The sequence below is a fragment of the Ammospiza caudacuta genome, chromosome 16, assembly GCF_027887145.1.
Source record: "Ammospiza caudacuta isolate bAmmCau1 chromosome 16, bAmmCau1.pri, whole genome shotgun sequence".
Lineage (NCBI taxonomy): Eukaryota > Metazoa > Chordata > Aves > Passeriformes > Passerellidae > Ammospiza > Ammospiza caudacuta.
In genome coordinates this window covers 15,766,605-15,784,144 of record NC_080608.1, presented here as the reverse complement: position 1 = coordinate 15,784,144, position 17,540 = coordinate 15,766,605, and positions in this window count along the sequence as shown.

Here is a 17,540-nt window from a genome sequence, read left to right as displayed (position 1 = left end):
TAGAAATGACCAGTGGATCACTGATTTCTCTGTTATTTCTCAGAGAGCATCCTCCCACCCCAAACAGGGCTCTTTTGGACTTGACTTTAAGGTATTATCAGCCAAGTGACAGAGACAGATGCAGCAGAAGGGAAAGAATATCTTCTTTTTCCAGAAGGCAGCTCAAGCACAAAAAGATTGAGGAGTTCAGCCGAGTCCCATGGAAATCTCTGGCAGGGTCCCACCAGCTCAGTCCTTGCTGGGCTGAACCTCTGGATGGCCCAGCAGACACTCAGGGCTCTCAGCGTGCAAGTTCCTGCATTCTGCTGTATGAGAAGAAAACCTCATCTCTTTGCCCTCATTTACTATGTGCAGACATTTAACAGCTGAGAAGCTGTTGTGAGCCCTCACATTAATTAGAGCTCATTGCTTCTGCTGTAATATGTACCAGCATAACACCAAACCCTAATAATCCAAACAAAAATCAGTCTATGGCATAAAACATAATCCCTCTCTGGTGTCTGAGGAGAGCTATCAATTCAGGGGCTCAATCTGGCTCTGCCTGAAGTCAACAGCAAAGCTATTAATAACGGCAGGATCAAGTCAGTGCACTAATTTGCCAAATTCCCCATCATTAGTGTGAATTAATGAGATCCTACTGGAGCTGCCTGTTGGCTGTGGGTGAAACAGAACACGCCTGGCAGCACATCAGCAGCAGGGGGGAGGCTGGGGAGGAGCAGCAGCGCTTTGGGGGGAGGGAGATGAGCAAATGGAAGAGTCCTAATGCAGTCCAGATGGAAAGAATTGACCCTGACTTCACCAGGCAGGCAATGGCCACAGCCAAGCTGTTTCCTAGTGAGGAGGAAAACGAGAGAGGCTCAAGTAGCAGATGAGAAGTCAGCTCAGATATAATAAGACAGCCATTCCCTTTGCCCCCCAAATGATCTTTTGCCCAAAACATGAAGAAAAATGTGTGTTTTCCTGCCCCTTCTCAAGGCTGCCCCGTGGTTTTCCTCCCCTTGCTTGCTTTAAAGCTCCCAGAGGTAGCAGTGCCAGTGCATGGAGTGGAAGGTTGTGCTCACTCTCACAGCCAGTCCCATCCAGAACTAAAATTATAACAAAAATCTCATGAAGAAAACATCTCCGTGAGATTTACAGTGCCAAGAGGGTCATATAAAGTTTGGAAAAGCGTCCAAAGAGATGTCAAATGGAACTTAATTGAATTTGGCTGTCATCACTAAATAGGACACATCACTTTGAGCTTAATGGATCCTGCCAAGTCCAACAACAGATATTGTTGCTGTGTTCCTTGAGATGTGATGGGGTTGAAGTGTCCATGAGTCACTGGGATTGCAGTTATTGCCTGAAAAGAATGTGCAGGGGGGAAAGGATGTTCTTGTCTGCCCCTGTGTCTGCTTTTGGTGCCATTGCACAGACAATGCCAGGCCAATGCTGCGTTCTGATCCTTTAATGGCAGCAGCCCTGTAGAACTGGGGAAATGAGAATTTTTGCTTTTAAAAAATCTGTTTGATTGTGGTGGCCAAAGAGGCAAATGCAGCCGGGTCCCTTTGGGAAGGCTGAAATGAATGGCTCCAAGGAAAGGCACAACGACAAAGCTGGCTTGTTTCACTGGGTGCTGTGATGAGAGAGGTGCAGCAGCTTTGACAACACCCCTGCCCTGCTCAGGAGGGACTTTGGCAGCAGCTCTGAGCTGGGCGCTCATCACTGACCACTAAAACCCCCAGGGGTTATTTTTGCAGCCTCTTTGGCCAGGAATTCTCTGTGCTTCAGGCTTTGGAGCAGAAATGCCCTCCTGAGCCAGGCCTTAGCTCAAAGCAGGGGTCCCTGGGCAGTGGGGTGAACTCTGCAGCCCCCAAAGGCAGCTCAGCTCCCACATCAGCCAGCCAAAGGGGAAACACTTTGGAATATTTCATGATGGCGAAATACCAATAAAAAATGGACTGTTAGAATCCACTCCTAACTAAATACCGACTGCCTGGGCTGTGCTCAGCTAGAGAAAACCTGCTTAAATATGATCCAGACCCACCAAATCTTGAAATACTCAGTGAATTCCCTTGAAAGTACCAGGGACTGATCTTCCATGCCAAGGATAAGCAAACACACTCTTTTCCAGTTGTCCCACATTACAGAGCATTAATTATCTCATAGTCAAACAGTGGAGCAGGATGAGATACCTAATTGGGAATCTCACCCATTATTTTAAACATCTAATTTGTACATCTGTGCCTGTAGCCATCAGATGACCCTTGTTTGAATTGTTAGTCAAAATAAAACACGGTAATTTTATCAGGATTTTAAAAGGTGTCATTAAATGTCCTCTACTTAAAAGGAAAAAAAATAAAAAGGAAAAAAGTCTCTGCAGGCGATGAGCTGCAGTCCCAGAGATAAGAAATGCTTCCCATACACAACCCCTTTACTTTGTAGTTCACTTCTAATGGGCAGTTTGGTGAAAGGTACTTTCCAACAGCATTTAAAGTGATCCATTCCAAAGATAAGCAAAGAGCAGCTGTTCATTAAAGCCAGCACTTCATGTGGTGCTGGAACGTGTATTTAACCAGGAAATGCTACTGTAGGCTCTCCGTGTTTGGGGTTTTTGTCCTTGTGATTCATCATCATTTACAGAAGTGGCTGAAAATTACAGGGCAACCGCGGGAGCAGAGCAGGAGGTGCTCGGGGAGGTGAACACCCCGAATCACTGAGAGTGTTTTCCACACAGCTCCCCTTTGCTTGCTGCTCCTTTTGATCCTTGTTTACAACACAAGCTCCCTGTCAGAGGGAACAAAGCTCCTGCAGTGATGCTATTGTGCAGCTCGTGTGCTGTAGCAGAATTACAAACTTTCTAGGAAGGGTTAAAGTCAGGTTCAAACACCCGAGTGTGAGCACACAGAGACCCACAGAAAGCCAGAACTCACCACTGCTTCTTCTCACTTTGCGAGTGCCAGAGGGAATTCACACATGCAGAATTCTGCAGTCATTTTTTGGGCTTAGTCCCATTTTCATACTCATGGAAACTCTCCTCGTCTTGCCCTGGATGGGATGCTCAGGTTCCTGATAGGACTTTTGGGGCAAATCACTCAGGTTCTCTATGCCAAGAAGGAGATGCTTCTCCTTCCCTTACAAAATCCAGCAAGTGTCAGTGTCCTCAGAGGTGATGTAACCTGTCTGGGGAGATGCTGTGAGGGAAACATTTTCCAAGTTATTCCAACTTGAAATCTTGTCCTCCACGACAGCAAAGCCCAATTTGTCCCACCGGAGGAGCCAGGTTCTGTGCTCTGCACACACTGCTCAGGCCCTTCGGGGTGTGGGAATCACAGCCCCACGGTAGAAACTTGATTTTATGGCAAAATGCCCTCAGTGAGAGGTGCAGCAATGCTGTGGATACCCCAGCACAGGAATGGGATTGTGCAGGTGGAGAAAAATGAGTGTGTGGGCTCCAAGTAGAGGCCACGAAGGATCCCAAAACAGAAACTCCAGATTTTCCTCACTATTTCTTTACCCTCCCAACATTACCAGCAGTTTTCTGTGTTTCTGTGGATAGTCCAGTCCATTCCCCTCTCCTTCCCAAGGCACTGGGGGGTGTCACATTCTGGGAGGTGCAAATATTGATTTGTCTGTGGATTTATTCCATGCCAGAACACATAATCTTGAGCTTTTGGTCAGAGCTTCAATCAAACCTGGGCATTTTATAGAAAATTTATCATTATGGAAACCCTCAATTTTCCTTAGGAGTTAAACCAGACTAATTTCAAACCATATCATATTCATTTGAAGGATACCACTGAGAAAGAAGTGGGGTTTGTCTTGCCTTATAAGCTTCCTTCTAAAAATTTCAATTTTTTTTTTTGTTTCTTGACCTTGAAATTCCCTAAGAATCAAAGCACAGCAACACCTTTCTGAGGACACTGCAGCACTTCCCGTTTCCCTGTGCAAGAGAGAATATGCAGAGACAGAGTAAATATGGGAAGTCAGCGAGAGAAAACCAAAACGAGAAAAAAAAAATCAACCAAATTCTTATGGAACCTTTAAGAGGCGTTGGGTGCCAATTCTGGGTAGAGATGGCTCCAGCCCAAAACGCTGCAGACTGCTCTGAATGAGGTTTTCATCAGGCAGACTTTGGCGTGGGCTCGCAGCTGCCCTGGGTTTTGTTCAGCTTCCAAAACAAGAACCAGGGCTCAGAACAGCCCAGGGCTGCTGCAGGGTCAGGGGGGATCTCAGGCTCTGTCTCAGGTGTCTCACACAAGGTGAAGGTCCACACTGAGCTCCTGCTTCACCCTCCCTGATTCACCTATTTTTTTAAATAGCAGTGAATCAGTGAAAACTTGCTGAGAAGAAAGCCCTTCCTTTCTGCTGTTCAGTTTTTAATGCTGTCTGCAGAACAACCTGGAGAACCCCCGCAGCCACCAGTTCTGTGTGACTTTTCCTACCAGGAGTGAATTATTCCTTGTGCAGACATTGTCTGTATCCATCTCACTTTTTCTGCCTGAGTTTTGAAGGTTTAAGGAGGTGCAGAGCTGGAGAAAAGATGCTGCATCACATTTGGGTTGCATCTAATCTGGCCACAATAATCCCCCACAAGTCCAGCTCTGCCTCAGACAGCAGCAGTGGGGAGCAGCTGACATTTATGGGAACCATTTGCCCTGCAGAAAATAGGATTAGCAATTCAGGACCCAGAATTAGGGAGGCACGTAGGAACCCACAGGGTTCGTGGCAGGGAAAACTCCTCTGGTTCATCAGCAGCTCTGAAAATGATGAAGCAGTTTGGGAGAACAATTGGGTGATGCAAGAGCAGATCTTGGGAGGTCAGGGTGTCTGGGGCAAGGGAGAGAGAGACAGAAAAGTCTTGTTCCTCAGTGACATTTTCCTGTCACAATTTGGCTAAAAATTTGGGCAGGACACTGAGGAGAGAGAGGAGATTTCACAGTAACTGAGGCTGTGAGAAACTTCTTTACCTGAGCATCTAATAATGGGAAACTCAGCTGGAGTTGGGGTTTTGTTGTGAGTTTTAAGTAAGCCTGACAGGTTCACTGTGATCTGCAGAGTCTGACTGATGATTTTAGAGAGTTTTGATCTCAACAACTCTGAAAGTTCACCACAAGGACAGCACAGGTGAGGAAGGAAGAAGAGAAATAAAAGACAACTCCAAGTTACTCCTTGCTCATTGAGGAGAATGAAACTGATTTACCCAATTTTGCTTTCCAAGTGTCAATTTAGCTGTAATTACTGCATCTGTAGGCTCAATGGGCTTTTGTCACTTTGTTCTTCACCACAGTCCCTCAGAAGTCCCAGCAGTCACTACTGGATGGAAAAAAAACACGTGAGGAGTAATGAAGAAGGAACAAATAGACTGGAAATCAAAAGGCTTCCTTTGGTTCCAGTAAACCATGATTACCACGAGCCCTCATGCCAGTTAAAACATCAGGTAGAGTATCAGCCCCGCCTCAGCTGGAGGGATAAAATGTTATTAACAGGATTTTTGCCATCACCTGTAGATCATGTTTATTCCATTTAAAGCTGTTCCATAGTCTGCTCCATTCAGGATGAACTCTGAGAGCTTTGGCTCCATGAAATGCCAGCAGCAGGTGATAAATAGACTGAACACTTGGTCCCAGCAATGATCCCTTCCATCCCTTCACGTCCTGGGCCAAGCCTGCTCCTGCCTGTTTGCATCTGTAATTGATTGTGGGAGCTGTTAATCATAGGTGCCTGTGATAAAGTTTAGACATCTCTTTGATTCAAGGATGCTATTAAGGAATTAGGCAGCAGCAGCAGGGGCAGAGTTTGTCTCTGCAATTAATTGCTCCCGGGGTTTTGCAATCCAGGGATCGAGTGGTGGTGCAAAATTCAAAGAGTGGCTTAGAAAAACCCAAACAACAACAACAGCAAGGCCCAGCTCGGGGTGCTGTGTTCTGCTCACAGTCCACAGCTGGTGGGGGCTGTGGACATTCCTGTTCCATGGCTGCAATTTGGGAAACAAATGCTCAGCACCCGTTTCAGCTCCTGAGCTGCTACTGGAGCTTGTAGGAGATCTGATGGAGGAGGGACAAGGTAAGCAGGAGGATAATTAGATTTCCCTCCAAGTTACACTCCAAAAGGACTGGGGAGTGACTGCACTCCCTGCTGGCTTTGGCCCTGTTTTGATCAGGATCCTGACAAGAATTGCCTGATTCTATTAAAACTCAACATAAATTTGGACTCTTGGTCTAATCATAAGTCATCCCTTCAGGCCTGGTATTTCCTCATTTCATAAGAGCTGGTATTAAGGATGTTTGGGCTGAATTTGTTTTGAGGTCGAAAGCTGGGTGAAGAAAATGTCAGAAGAAAATATTTTTGAGTCTTCAGAGGTGGCTTTTCATCTGGAATTAAACTCCAGGAACTGGACTGGGACCTGCTTTGGTTGTAAATGAGAGGTAAAACAAAACTCTTCTCCAGGTGCATTGGGTTCTTTAAAGCTCTTCTGATGTTTGTCATGTGAAAGCATGAAATGCAGCAAGACAAGACAATTCTAATTCAGACAATTATTTTTCACTTAGGCCAAGCTCCTCCCAGTTACTTAAAGTGAATTTCCAGACTGGAAGGTCTCTGAGGCAGGAGATTGCAGCAATAGTGGGAACTAATTAAATGGGAGTTTTCTCATGTCTCTTGTGCTGGTTTTTATACAAGGTGCCTGCCATTAACCAACCCAGAAATAGATGCTTTCCAACCCAATATAAAATAATTTGCCTTTTTTTTTGCCGAGTTCATTGAAATCAAATCCTGACATGTAATGTTGTTGTTGTTGTTCTTGTTATGGGAAACGATCCTGCCCTTTGAATGCCTTCTCTTCCCTCTGGGGACGTGTCCATCCAGGTGACTGTACCTGCTCCCAGCAGCAGCTTGAGAGCAGTGGGGAAATGGAACATTGAGGTTTTCAAATTCCATTCCAGTGTCTCGCTGCCAAGGGAGCCTGCCGAGCTCAATTCAAGGGCTAATCCATGACCATCACTCCACTTCAATAATTGCAGAACATTAATGAGTCTGTTTCCTTATTACAGAGCTCAAAATAAGAGCATTGGCATTCCGATTTAGCAGGGAACTTTTAAAGTCTTAGCCCAAGGATTGTAAGAGGAATGGATTTTTTTTTTTAATTAACTTTGCATTCAAAAGTTGTGTTAAACCATCTGTTCTCATGCAAGAGGTGAGGGAGGGGGACCATAGCCACAGATTTTCATCAGCGAGCTGTTAAATTAGTCCCTTTACTTCACAGAGCTTGTTTTATTCAATCTGCCTTTATTAAGAACACAGGTTTGATTCTGCAAAGAACAAATTCTTCTGGTTCTTTAAGGAAAATGGTTTTAAGCAGGGTTTTATTAGGTTGCATTACTGGATAAGCGATACAACATGTTACCAGCGTGAATCATCTGATTTAGAGTGACAAGAAAGGAACTTAAAAAATACCCAGAGCCAAAACATTGCCTGGCAAGGGCTGACAGGGCCAGATTGGATCTACTTCTGCAAAGTTTTGCTGTTGCAATTGGTAGTAACTGTCAAGGGCTTGTAGATAGTTTGTAGATATTTTGGCTAACTCTCCTTGCCATCCCTAAATTAAGGAGGAGAAATTAGGGCCAGACTAAACCTAACCAGACTGAGTAGTCAGCAGGGCTGCTGATGGAGTGCAGCAAGATCTGGGAGAAGGTCCAGCAGGATTCCATCCCAAGAGACATCCATGGGTCACCTTTCCTTCACCCTACAGCACACTGGTGTTCTTTCCCTGCCTCAGCCCAGCCAGAAGAGCCCTTATGAACCCCCTGGCTGCTTTGTCTGATTCACAAACCTTTGCCTTTGGAATTCCACAGCCTTCAGCAACACCAGGGGGGACAGAACCTACCTGAGAGGCACCCCTGAAATTCCTCAGCTGTTTCCACTGCCTGCATCCAGAGCCCTGCTGCTGCAAACCTCCAATATTCTGTTGAGAGGCCTGACAGGTAACAGGGAAGAGGCACAGAGAATATTGATAGAAACAGAAATGGGGTTTCTTAATGAGAAACACCAGCAGAAACCCGAGTCAAATATTCAATGGCCATGAGGTCAAAGAGCATCTTCTGCTTGCACTGAAGACAGAGGGAAAGTGGCACGTGAAGATCTGCAGGTTCAAGGATATCCCAGGTAACCAAAAAGAGAAACTGAGTGCTCTCGCTAAAAATGTCATAACAAAATAGAATAATTTCACGTACCAAACTTGACAGCTTTGAGTGTAAGGATGTGTCTTCATCATGTTGAGAGATCTCTGTCAGGATTGGGGTCTAGCCTAGAATTAGCTCCTTTCCTGTATTGAGGTCCTGGGATTGAAATGAGCTTTTATATCTGAAGTAAACTTCTAAAAGAACTCCTGAAACTGGTGACTAGAATTGATAAACCAAAATTCCCAACTAAGCTAAAGTACCCACATTTTTAAGAGATACAATGCCCTCTGTTGAATTCTCAAACTGTGCTCCAGACTTTATAGAGAACCCAATACCTCTGTGGTTTCAGGCTCCAAACTGAACTATGGCAGCAGAAGGAAGGTGACTGCCTAAAAATCAATTTATAACCTCACTGCTGTCCTCCTCAGCAGGTTGGTTCCCCCTCTTTATCCCAACTGAGTCTTTCTGCCAAGAGCCTACAGACTGCTGGAACAGTAAAGAAAACTCCAGAAATGTTTTGTTCCTCCATCCACAGCAGGGAGAAGAAGGAAAGGAGAACCAAATTTTGCAGCAGGACTGTTCCTTTGGGATGCAATGATGGATGTTCATACCACTAACAAGTGTCACTTGTTTCATCCCCTCAGAACCTATTCCCACTTTGAGGCTTGGATTTTACTTGTAGAACAAAATCATGGTCAAGTTATGGACCAAGGACTTGTCACTGAAGTTATGTTGGGACCTGTCTGGGCAAAAATAAAAAGACAGTATCATTTCTTAATTGGAAAACTCACCCGAAATATTGGTTCAAACTAAATCAAAACCAGTACTTTAAAATGCTTCATTTTGCGTTCCTGTTGAGAAAATAACCCTTGGAGTGAGATTTTTACAATTCTACATACAGAATATGACATACATCTATTCATATTTCAGACTCCATAAGAAAAAGACAAAAAGGATAAAAAAGGCCAGAGTGCTCCAAGCACAGGGCTTGGATTGTAAGTCCGAACTCTGGAATTCAGTTTTCTTACATGCAGGGAACAGCTGCAGCCTCAGTTTCATGAGTAACCATCAGGTTTTCCTTTTTGGTGGCTGTTAGTCATTTGGGATGCTCGGCTCTGCTGCATCCTTTCCCCCAGAGGGAGCAGAGGAATCCCATTACTGCCCCTGGAGTGTGTGCCAGCAGCCCGGGAGTGGCTTGGGAACGAGAGGCTGTTATTACAGGAGTGATGACTCCTGATTCTGAGAAGCCCTGGCCATTTGACCGCGCTTGGGAATGAATCTGCTCCTCTTTTCTCCCGAGCGTGCTGTCCCTCTCACACAGGGAAAAACTGAGAGCAGCAGGGCTGAGCAGCTCCACTCTGCCACAGCAGCTTGGACTGGAACCTCCATTCCAGTAGCCATGGGATTCCAGGGAATCTGATGAGCTGGGAATCCTGAGCAAGACCACAAATCCATCCCGAACTCTGCTCCTTTCGCCTCTCCCTCTGCTCCATCCACATCCATGCCACCTCCTCATTACAATACGGAATGAGGAAGGCTGAGAACCCCCCGGGTTTCTTTCAACCTCTCTTGAGGTGGAATTTGAACCTTGCTACGAATAAACCATTAAAAGGACATTAATAAACACCGGAAAGCAGTAATGATGTGTTACTGCCAGAGGAGGGCCAGTCCAACGGGTTGAAGGCTGACACAGTTTTCCAGGCTCAGGCTTGCACAATGTGCTTGTTTACCTGGAACATTTCTTCTTTCCCTTTCCCTCCTCAGACACACACATGGGGGGACCAAGGGACAACGGGAACTGGACTCAGGAATTCCAAATATAGGTTACAATCTCCATTCCTGATAGTTTTATCTGTAAGATCACAACTGTAAATATCCTTTATTTCTAAAACCTCAGATATTTGAAAATGAGGGTACTTGTCTCTCACCTAGAGTTCCAATCCTCTTGGTTTATCCTCTTTGTGCATATATATTCAGTTTATTTCTCCATTCTAGGACTCATTCCTGTACTTTCCCATGAACCATGAAAGATGAAAATAAGTTTTTCTCCCCTTGACTTTGTAAATCTGTCCAGAACTCTTCTGTTCCTCTTCCCACTGAGTCATTTTAGCCCTTTAAATTTTACCTTGGAAGCTTTCCTTTCTCTTTACTTCATAATGCTGACTTCTGCTCTTTAGTTGTGTAATACAGCCCAATGTTGAAAGTCAGGAATTACCCTGAAAACACAGCTGGAATTAGGAATTAAGTTTAGGATGCCTGAAGAGAGCAGCAGCAGGGTTATGTCTGATTGATCTGATAATCCTTATTAATGGCAATTCCTACAGTGCTCTGGAATCAGCTGCTCAGAGAAATTCTCCCTGAATTTGCCCTGTGTTTGGGAAGCAGATCCCACAGGGTGCTGCAATCATACAGGTGGATCTGAGCTAAACTGGTGTTCAAGCTCTTTTTGACAAATTTAAAATCTCTACACTTCCTTTTCCAAAGCTTTCCCACCATGCCAGTGTGGAAGGGACCAAATGAACACTGCAGGAGTAAAAAAATTGCACTTCAAAAAGAACTTACCCTGGCCATCACCTCACACACCTCAACCAAGACAATTCCCAGGGTTCAGATCCATCCATACTTTCATATCTTGCCAATTCCAATGAAACGAGGATAATTTAGAAAAGTGTAATTATGTTTTAACAGATCAAAGATGAGTGTACTAAGTTGAACTAATTGCAGTGAGGAATTTTGACCTATTTTCTTTGAAGTCTTACAAAAAAATGAATTAGGAAAGCCAGTCCCTTTTGCACAGGTCAAGTTCAAGATTCTTCATAACATTTTAGCTGCCAATTTATGATTTTGCTGGACACCAAATAAATTCATTATTGCTTCAGGATCAAACAGTTATTTATACAAGGTGATAGGAGTCCAAATATTAAATATTTTCTGATGATTGCCTGAATCCAACTATTCCTTTCTGCTACTGTTGCTTCATGCTTTCTCCTACTCAAATCCATCTTGAAGTGATGTAGATTCACACAGATTTATTTATTCATTTACTTATTTACTGATTAGGATCCCAGAAGGCTTCTCACCAGTGAAATAGTGTTTAAGAATATTTTATAGCTTATAAGATGCAGTTTGGACCTAGAAGAAAAATCTTACCTCAAATGCAAACATGCTGAAAAGCAAAGGTGATTCCGTGCTTGGGAATCAGCTCTGTGCCAAAAAATGAGCAGGAAGCTCAGAGGAGAAGAAGAAGAGGAACAATGAGGCTGTGGCATGGTTTGTTTCTGTCTTGTGGATTTGAAAGGAGACTGGATTTATCAATGTGAACTCTGTTCTCAACTTTCTGACGTGGCAGTGGCTGAGTATGGGAGTAAAACTCTGCTGTGCAGTTCCTTCCCCGTCCTTTGTGGCAGCTGCTTTTGGAAATTTCTTCCTTCACCAAATCTTCCTCCTAAATATGAGAAGCAGAAATCAAACTTAAGCTCAGAAAGTGCCTCTTTTTTCTTGAGGCAGCATGGAAGTGGGAAAGGAGAATGGATGCAGGGATTTATCTGGGCTGTAATTGGCCATATCCCAACAGCAGCTCCATTCCTCGGCATTGTAGGGACAGGGAGAGGTAAGAGGTTGGCCTGGATCTTTTTTCACATTTATACATGAAAGGATTTGTCCTTAGCCATGAGCACAAACCATTAAAGTTACTCAACTCCAAATTCTGTCCAGTCACACAGAGGGACCACCTCTCTCTCTGTTTCTACCTCACCAAAAAGACTCCAAACCTTTCTACTCCCATTTCCTTCCTCTCCTTCCTTGTCTCCATTCCCTTAGGGTCCTACCTTCTACTGACTGACCTCTACCAACAGCAACAACAATAATTATCCTATAATTAGACACTCTGTTCCTAAAGCTGTCAGTGTGGGAAGGAAGCGAGAAGTGCTCAAGGTAAGAGTTTAAGGGCTCCTTCTTCATTGTATCACCAGAGGTATTTGTGCCAAGTCCTTGGCACTTCATTAAGTGGCTGTTGGGGTTCTCTTCTAATTGCATCTCATAAGCAGCTGATTGCAGCTCATGACTCAGTGGTTGAGTCTCCAGACCACAGTGATAGTGAAGGACGCTCAGGGATTCAGATTTCCAGTTCCTGCTGCCAATTAGGGCCAAACGAAACCCTCCAAGCCCATCGTGCCACCCGCGCAGCGTTGGGGGTGCACCTCAGTCTTCTGGGTGTCACCCCAGAGCCTGGAATGCACAGCTTTGGCTCAGGTAGATGTGTGCAGCTTGTGTGAAATCCAAACACCCAGCAAATCCTCCTTGGTGCTAGAGAACCCTGTGAAACCACAGTTCTCACTGTCCCATCAAACAGGTGGGACTTTGAAATGTTCTTGTTGAAATGTCCCAGCTCCGTCAAGGTTTGGAAGCACAGCCCAGGATTAAAGACACTTTGGTTTATCCTCTCTCTGTGACATGAGCACTCCGCTGAAATTCCTTAGCAAGATATTGCATATAAATGCAAAGAAATACATGAACTCCTTACAGCTGGGATGAGGGGCATGTCCACATTTCACTTTTTCTCCTTGTCTTTAGTGTCTTCTGGGATAATCTGTTGCAGAATAACAAATCCCTCAGCCCTGGCTCTGACTGGAAATGTGTACCAGGGTTTCCCTTCTCACTCACTCCATGGCTGTTTCTTCTTCTTCCACTTGCCTAGTAAAAAAATAAATAAATAAAGTTTTATCCTTTTATTCCTGGAGTTAAATTTTCCCTGGGCACAGAACATGGAGCAGTGCCTGCAGAAATACACGGGATGGAATATCTGACTTTACCTCTTTGTTGTCCACATTTCACTGTCTTGCTGCTGCTTGGATTGGTTATCCAAACCTCAGTGCAAATATTACTAATAAAATCACACTTTCCCATAATACTCTGCCTCGGTACTGAATTTCTCCTGACTCTCACTCAGGCTTGGTTATTGATAAGCATCAGGCAAAAGAAGGGTCTCTAGGTTAAATCTATATTGCTTTGAATTTCCCTTCCATGCTTAACATCAGACGCCACCAACACATCTTGAACTGATTTAAGGCCCTGGGGTGTTGCTCGGTGCCATTCAAAACACAGCAAGCCACTTTCCATGTGCCGGGGCCACTAGGGCTCGTTAGAATGGCATTTTTAATAAAACTTAAGTGTAACTACAACATTTTGCGGCTCCACTCTCCAGATAAACCACTACAGACGTCATTCCCCACCTCAGCTCCCCGTTTACACACCCACCAGACTTTTGACCAGCCGGCCAAATTCATTCTGGGTGTAAATCTATGGCAATCAATAACATTCCTTCTGCTTGACACTTCTTGTGGGCAAAAGTTTCCATAGGCTTGTTTGCCTATGTGTCTTTTTTTTTTCACTTCCTATAACAAATTAAGTCTTGAAACAAAGCCCTGAATGTTATTATTCAGGTGAGGCAATGCAGGAGCATTAAAAACACTTTGGGTTTAGATGCAGCTGGTCTATGTTAGAGTTGTTTTCTGGTCCAGAAAAGGCTGGGCTGTTACGAATGCTTGAAGATTTTCTCTTTCATTGCCTAGAATGAAAAGAAAAATACATTTATCCAGTGCAATTTCTTCTAGGCAAGAATATCTTCAGGGTTCACAAAAGAGCTCTCTGGTGCTGGCTGGGATGTGACAGGCAAAAAAAGCATAAAGCCAAAGGATGAACTCACTATCTGTTCTGCTGGCCAAAATCAGAATCTGAAAGGATCATTTACAACTCACAGGGACAATCCTAACCAGCTCAGTCAGGGCAGGGTTTCTTGGGAAGCTTCTCCATGGGAATTGGGGGGAACTGGAGGGGAATGACCCCACCAGGAGCTGCTTTGCTGGAGCAGGAGCATTTCCAGCAGAGAGTTTTGCACTGGCTGTTGCAGAGGGCAAAGCTCTGCATCTCCTCAGCACCTTTTCTCCTCTGATGACTCCTCTTAATATATCCCATTGTGCTCCTGCTTTCAGTTTCCTGGGACAGAAGAATCAATACATGGATTCCCTGAAGTGAATCCCTGTGTAGTTTGTAGGATTTGGTTAAAGAGCCTGAATCACACTCTCTTCTCTCTGGACACTCCGATTTCTATCCTCAGCCCCCTGAGGACAGAATTCTTCTGTTTGCAGAATTTTGCACTGATCAGCAAAGACCTCTGTGAGATATTTTTCATCCAAGTACCACCTGATGCTTCCCGATGGACAGAAGGATCATTCCTTTACCTTCATCAGCTCCTGGCAGACCCTGTGGGGCTCTGTTTTCTGGCGGGGACGGTGTGTGAGTGCACAGACAGCCCCAGATGCACAGCTCCTAGCAAGGCTTTAAACATTTGCACATCCCTAGCAGAGATTTTAACGTCAATATGTGAGGCTGATCGTGTGCTGGATGTGCTGTTCCCACCTCTTTCCCACCCCAAGGCTGTCCCAGCTGAAGGGAAGGGAGGTGTGAAGTGTGTGGCAGTGCACACCCCAGGGCAGCAGCCAGCACCACCATTCCCAGCTCCCAGCGTCTCCACGCGATGCTGTTTAATACCAGACCAATGAGGTGAATAAAACCTACAAAAGTTTACAGTGTGTAAATTACTGTTGCACCCTGCCCTCTGCCTCTGCGCTGAACTGAGAGGGATAAATGGAAACAGCCCCTTCCCTGCCATGGCAGGAGGACTTCCAGGAGCTGCAGGAATTCCTGGGCACTTATACAGGGGTGGAAAGCAGCAGGAAACGTCCCAAGCGGCTCTGGCTCTTGACACCTCATCCTCTGAACATCCCACTCGCAGGCACTTGTGGAAAGAGGCTGTGCTGGAGAGTCTTGGCTTGAGGCCACAACTCTCCAGCACCCAGAGCCACAGGGCTGAGCAAAACTGTGCCCTTTGAGGGCCAGCAAGGAGGCAAAGCAGCAAATTGGGGCAACAAGCAGCTAATTTGGGATTTGAGCGGGGCACAGAGGGAGGAAAACAAAGCTCTTTGGAGCGGGGCTCTGCTGGAGGCTGAGCACCACCAGGGCTGTTGTTTTGCCTCTTCTCGGCCTTCAGAAACGTCCCTGTTGTGTAACCTGAATAGCTGCTGGCCATCCCATATCTCACATATTTGAGAAGACTGGAAAATTCTGTTCCAGAGGATCTGGAAGTGCTGAGGGAACGTGCCATTGCAGACAGGCATCCACAGCTCAGCTCAGCACATGAGCTGCCCTGGCAGCTGCTGTGTTATCTTTGGAGCCACTGCTCACTCTGTCAAACTGAAAACACGACAAAACATTTGAGCAAATGCTGAAACTTTTATGATCTCTTGGGGGGAAAAAAGAAGTTTCAGATAGCGTAATCTGATGAGTGTGGTACAGATGGAGAGATAGACAATGCCTGTTAGAAGATGCATCTGCATGTTATAAAACGAGGAGGGAGAGATCTGGCTCCCTGTTTTACCCTCAGATGTGTGAGCACAGATTCCTTTAACCATTCCTTCAACCATTCCAAACCCTGCTGCTGGAAATAGGGCCTGAGCAAGGGGCAGAGGCCCTTCCTGAAGCAGCTGCTCATTCTCCACCTGTGTGGGAGAAGTACAAAGTTGACACTGGGTGCTCAACCTGATTTAGCAAATTATTGCCTTTGCACACGTGATTTCGTTTTCTGTGCCTCAGTTTCCCTGTTTGTAAGACAGCAAAATCAGTTGCATCATCGAGTGCTTTGGTATTGAAAAAATGTTCTATCTAGGGAAAGGTTTCACTGTTCTCATATTTCTGGGTGCGTAAGAGGTCACTGGAAGTTTAAGGAAGCTTACTGAGGTGTTAGTTAAAAATAGTTAACGATGCAAAAAAAAAAAAAAAAAAAAAAAAAAAAAAAAAAAAAAAAAAAAAAGGCAACTTGGAAACATCCAGGGGCTATATTTTAAAAACAAACGAATGCACAGCCATAGCAAGGAGCAGCTTTTGCCAATACTTGCTGAAGTGAGGTGTTTGAAATGTCACAGTTGGGGCTGCTCCTGCTGAATCCTGGGGAATTATAGGTGCTCAGGATATTCCAGGATCAGATCTAAACCCATTTACTTCAGTGTAAGGGGAAGGGGAGCAGGAGCAGCTCCAGCAATGGGGACTGCGTGCAAACGCGCGTCTCGCACACAATCCGAGGGTTGTTCTGCTAAAAGCGGGCACGGAAACATCAAGTTAAAGGTCATGGCTGAGTCTTTCATTTCCCCCCTCTGCTGTGCCCGGGATTTGTCTTCAGACTTTCTGGGAATGGCTCTGGTCGTGTGCCGCAGCACCGGCTGCGTTTCGCTGATGAGCAGAGCGCTCCTCGTGTACTCTGCACAGCCAATTAGCAAAGTAATTGAGAACCGCTCGGGATGAAAGGTGTAATACACACACACGATTATTCACCATTTTCATTACATGCCGTATCCGGGAAGCTGCTGGAATGGAATGCAGCGAGGCACTCCGTGATGAGGTAACTGGGAATGACCTGCTTTTCCTCATTTACATCTGACTCAGAGCCATTTGAATACTCTGCTTTATGTGTGATACTGCCTTATTGCTTTTACAACACCCCGCAGAAGGCGAGGAGAGCCAGCAGGTCTCTGCCCTCCAGAGGTTGTTTTATCAGAGAGAAAATGAGTGGAAGGTAATGCACAATAGGGAGGAGATGGGTGGAGAGCTTGAGATGGTTGGACTGCAGCATAATCATTATTATTATTAAAGTCCTCATGGATATCATGGGAGAAATTAGTCTTAGGTAAGGATTTGAATGGAATGAGACCAGTTGCTCAGCAGGCCAGAACTGGGAGGCTGTTTAAGCAGAGAAGGGTGGTGTAGGGAAAAAATTGGATATACTTACTAATATATATATTTTTAATGGCTATATCCAGGTTTTATATATAAGGTTATATAGAAGATGATGATAATCCCCAGCCCAGGATGTAAAGACAGGGCTAAAATAGTTGTCATACCTTCATTTTGGAAACAGCCCATCAAACCTGATCTTCTTGAGGCTGCAAGTTAATTTTTAGGATCAGATTTTCAGAGCTACTGGGTAAAACCTGGCTGGATCTGAATGGCACCGTTTTCAAAACTTGCCTCTCAAACTCTGGTGCTTCAGGAGGTTGCCTGGATTGTGGAAAACGGGGAATTGTTTTGCTGCCTGTATTAGATGTTTTGTTTTTGTATCTTCATCCTACTAAAAAAGTGCCAGTTAGAAACACTGAGCTCCCGAGCTCCTGAACCCTTCCCTCGGCAGAGCACGACATCCAACACTAAAGCTCTCTCTTGTGGTCCTGCTATGCAAACACAAGTCCTTCGTCAGAGGCAAACTCGGCTCAGAAACTACTTCAGCAAAACACCAAGCTCATCACGAGTTGAGAAATCACGTCTTAATTTTCT